Genomic DNA, 5,000 nt, shown 5'->3' with positions numbered 1-5,000 from the left:
GGAACACGGTTCTAGCGCGTGTGAGTGTAGAGAAAGGTTTTCCTAAAAACATCAGGAGGTTGAGCACCGAGCATACGACCGCGCCGGGGGCCTTGCCCCACTGGCGGGCCGAGATACCGTCGGGGCCCTCGGCCGAGGACACTCTGACCCTCGAGACGTGCGCCTCCGAGGGTGTGACCGGTCTCGTCATGAGCCCGCTGAGAGAGTCTCTCGTCATCGTCGTACGGACAGGTTCGTCGTACGGAGCGCTTTCGGTCCCGAATATTGGCGACCACGCTTTGACGAATTCGTCGAGGGGCGGGGAGTCCACATTACTATCTTCCCCGGAGAGAACTCTCCTCGCGACCATTGACGGCCGGGAGTTCCATTGCGCCTGAGCGGCCCGGTATTCTCTTCGTCGTTTCTCGCGCCTCTGTTTCCTTCTGCTAATTCCTTCGGTAAAGGGATCGTTGCGGACTCTTCCGCGTCGGGGGGCCGGCCTCTCGGGATAGACTTTAGATAGCCACCTCGTGAATATCTCTTCCACGTCCATCCCTGCTAGAGCTAGATTAATCACCGAAATCAGCTCTGCGGACCGGTATCCAGCTTGGTTCTCCAAATCCCCAATAAGGAGATTCAGAGTCTGGCGTAATTCCCCCAACTCGCAAGTCCTTGGGGAGGGTGGTGTCTCGCAGACCCTCCAGGCTGACGCCCGGGGGGCTGGGGTCTGTGGTCGTTCCGCCGCGGGGGCGGAAGTATCGACAGCAGGGCCCTGCGATCGCTCTGCGGCGGCGGAGTTCTCGACAGGACTATTCAGCATCGGATCACTGACGACGCCGCTAGACAGGGCACGCGCCAAGGCGTCCCTGTACGACCTCATTAGACGGATTTTGCGGATATCATCCACCGTCCAGCCAAAATTTATGTGTAGGTCCACGCTTTTGGCGTACAGTGTCTTGTTGATGTGCCTGCGACACCCTGAGCGTATGTACTCGGCTTCAGCACTCGCCACCCACTCTAGTTCGGCCGCCTGGTAGCCCCCCCTGGCTACCGTTGGCGCACTGGCAACTATCTGCGGGGGCGGAGGTTCCACGACAATCGGTCTCCCGAACAGGGGTCCAGTGTTCTCGGCCTGGAGCGCGAGTTCGGCTAAGATTCTCTCGAGCTTTCCACGATAATCAAGGCGACACCTGAGTCCCTTGATAGCTTCGAGAGATCTGCCAGCACTCGGCCGGAGCTCCAATAGCCGCTGGTTCACCCTGTCGGTTTTCCCCGAGTTGATGAGGAAAGCTTCACATCGAGCCCATAGCTCCACCTCCTCGTCGGTGTACCGAGCTTTAGTTCGGCCCACCGCGATCTCTTCGTTTGTCACTTCCTTGTGTTTCGAGACTCGGTGAACCCCCAACCCGATTTTCGTGGAAAATACGCGGTTCGGGACACAGAGCTCGCACACGAATGTCGATGCAGTGGCCTGAGCGTCATCAGACGCGGAGGCTGTTGGTCGAGTCGAGAGCACGTCAGCACCCTCCGAGAGTTCGGTGCGGTCGACTCGCCCGCCCAACAATGATGCGGGGCCAGTGGGCCCCACATTGTTGCCGTCCGAGGCTATGTTGTTCGTATTCATTATTGGGATTTTTGTTTTGTGGTGCGGGGGGTCATTTGCAGTAACCCCCCCACCGAGTCGCCAGCGCATGGTTAATTGGTTCATCTTCGGTGGGAGAACCCCACCTCCGACTATCCGGAGGTTCGCCACGTGGAGGCGCCATGTTGACTTGGGTCGCACTGCCTTACGAGGTTTTCAGTGCTCCCCCCGGACTCGACCCCGATCCCAGACGTTGGGCAGAGACGAGAGACAAAGCAGCAAGATATTATCTTCAAGAGAGAAGAGATAGAAGAAAAAAAAATAAGAAAAAAAAAAAAAAACTCCAGCACCAAAAGTTAAGATTTCCACATCTACTAATATAAGTTAAGATACTCTTATTTTTTTTTTTTTTTTTGATTAATGTATTTGAGAGTTTTAAACGCATATTTATTTAAATTGTGCAATTTTATAAAACTTGGCGGTACCGTCACGAGCGACTGGGTTTATATACTAATAAAAAAAAAAAAAAAAGGAATTTAAACTTTCAATTTCTTACATCCTCCACAAAACCTAGATGTAAGAAGGTGTTCAGTATCAAAAGGAGATGATACCGTCACGAGCGACTGGGTTTATAGACTAATAAAAAAAAAAAAAAAAAAGGAAATTTAAACTTTCAATTTCTTACATCCTCCACAAAACCTAGATGTAAGAAGGTGTTCAGTATCAAAAGGAGATGATACCGTCACGAGCGACTGGGTTTATGCACTTAAGAAAGAAAATTTTGTTAAATTAAAGTTTCAATTTCTTACATCCTCCACAAAACCTAGATGTAAGAAGGTGTTCAATATCAAAAGGAGATGATACCGTCACGAGCGACTGGGTTTATGCACTTAAGAAAGAAAATTTGTTAAATTAAAGTTTCAATTTCTTACATCCTCCACAAAACCAAGCTGTAAGAAAAAGTAGACGATACCGTCACGAGCGACTAAAGTGTACAACCAAAAATTAAAAAAAAATTAGTTTCACTAACTAACATCTTCCACAAAACCATAGATGTTAGAAAGTGATCAATAAAATTTTGAGTACCGCCACCAAGCTCGATAACTCAAAAAAAAATTTTGCATAAAAAAGGGGTGACGCCGCACCGGTCAAGCCGATGCGTACGTCACCCCAAGTGAGTATTACATTGCGTTTACATTTATTCATTGCGTTTTCATTTATTTATTTATTGCGTTTTAATTTGCTTTGCTCGCTCCGCCCAGAGCGTCTGGGATGAATCGGGTCAGAATCCAACCCCCCGAATTAAGAGAGTCATAGTTACTCCCGCCGTTTACCCGCGCTTAATTGAATTTCTTCACATTGACATTCAGAGCACTGGGCAGAAATCACATTGCGTCAACACCCGCGAGGGCCATCGCAATGCTTTGTTTTAATTAGACAGTCGGATTCCCCTTGTCCGTGCCAGTTCTGAGTTGACCGTCGTCCGGCGGCCGTACAGGTCGCCGAGCGTGCGCGAACACGCCGGCGCCACACAGCGAGGAAGATCCGAGGGGAGGCCAAGGCGAGGCGCCGGGTGACGGAGATCCACACCCGCGCGACACCCGTTGGGGCGCCACGCGGGGGGACCCCGCCCGGCTTCCACGTCTCGGCCGATGACCTCTTCCCGACCAGGCCCGACACGCCACGGCCCTCAGAGCCAATCCTTATCCCGAAGTTACGGATCCAACTTGCCGACTTCCCTTACCTACATTATTCTATCGGCTAGAGGCTCTTCACCTTGGAGACCTGCTGCGGATATGGGTACGAGCCGGCGCGACATCTCCGCGTATCCCTCACCTGAATTTTCAAGGTCCGAGGGGCCGATCCGGACACCGCCGCATCGGCGATGCTCTTCGCGTCCCGAGCCCTATCTCCCCGCTATGGGATTCCAGGGCGCTCGAACGCTCAGGCAGAAAAGATAACTCTCTCCGGATCTCCCGTCGGCGTCTTCAGGCCACTTTGGGTTACCCCGACGAACTCTCTTGCGAGGGAACGATTTTTAAGACGGTTCCGCAGCCGGGTTCCGGAACTGCAACCGGATTCCCTTTCGCCCGACGGGTGTGATATTCTATTTATAAATAATATAATATATATATAACATAACTTTACACCATCATCGACATCGGATTTCTCCTAGGGCTTAGGATCGACTAACTCGCGTGCAACGGCTGTTAACGCGAAACCCTTCTCCACATCAGCCCTCAAGGACCTCGCTTGAGTATTTGCTACTACCACCAAGATCTGCGCCGACGGAGGCTCCAGGCGGGCTCACGCCCAGACCCTTCTGCGCACACCGCCGCGGCCATCCTACTCGTCGCGGCCTCAAAACGATCGCGCGACGCGGGCGCCGCGCGAACGTCCCACCTGCCTGCGACGGTCGAGTATAGGCTGAACGCTACAGCGCCATCCATTTTCAGGGCTGGTTGCTTCGGCAGGTGAGTTGTTACACACTCCTTAGCGGATTCCGACTTCCATGGCCACCGTCCTGCTGTCCTGAGCGACCAACGCCTTTTATGGTCTCCGATGAGCGTTCATTGGGCGCCTTAACTCGACGTTTGGTTCATCCCACAGCGCCAGTTCTGCTTACCAAAATTGGCCCACTTGGCACTCCCATCCGAGCTCCTACTTCATCTTCGAGCAAGAAGGAGATCTCACCCATTTAAAGTTTGAGAATAGGTTGAGGTCATTTCGACCCCAATGCCTCTAATCATTCGCTTTACCGGATGAGACTGTCAGAATGACGCGAACGTCATGTTTCTCGAGCGCCAGCTATCCTGAGGGAAACTTCGGATGGAACCAGCTATTAGATAGTTCGATTAGTCTTTCGCCCCTATACCCAGTTCGGACGATCGATTTGCACGTCAGAATCGCTTCGGTCCTCCATCAGGGTTTCCCCTGACTTCGACCTGACCAGGCATAGTTCACCATCTTTCGGGTCCCAGCGTGTACGCTCTCAGTGCGTCTCGATAATCGCACGGGGGCTTTCTCGAAACGCCTCGGGAATGCGGCGGGGCGTCTGGCGACGCCCGCGCATCTTCCCTGCGGCCGGCTCGAGGCCGACCTTTCACTTTCATTTCGCCTCTGGGTTTATCAGCGTTCCCAATGACTCGCGCACATGCTAGACTCCTTGGTCCGTGTTTCAAGACGGGTCCTGTGAGTGCCCAAAACAAAACCACCGCCGACCGGGACGCGTCCCGTCCGAGAGCGCGCCACTAACCGCCGGCAACCGAAAAGCGACGCCCGCGACGCACTAGACGCCGGGGGCCGCGATAAGGAAGCGGCTGTGACGCGACGGACGCCCTCACAGGTGGGGCGGACGCGATCCTCGTTCTCTACCGTCGCTCGTCAAATGTTCGACCGGCCCCGGCCGTGGACGCCGCGGCTCCGCCCCGCATAGCGA

At 53.5% G+C, this 5,000-nt stretch overlaps 1 pseudogene; it reads right to left on the bottom strand.

Annotated features, from left to right (window-relative positions):
* Positions 1 to 2,330: 2,330 nt before the first annotated feature.
* Positions 2,331 to 5,000, bottom strand: LOC148299226 (large subunit ribosomal RNA; annotated as a pseudogene; the record flags this gene model as incomplete).

This window comes from Brachycentrus maculatus, unplaced genomic scaffold, assembly GCF_059751285.1.
Source record: "Brachycentrus maculatus isolate JH-2025_06_01 unplaced genomic scaffold, ASM5975128v1 h1tg001277l, whole genome shotgun sequence".
Classification (NCBI taxonomy): domain Eukaryota; kingdom Metazoa; phylum Arthropoda; class Insecta; order Trichoptera; family Brachycentridae; genus Brachycentrus; species Brachycentrus maculatus.
This window is presented reverse-complemented; position numbering and strand designations above follow the sequence as displayed.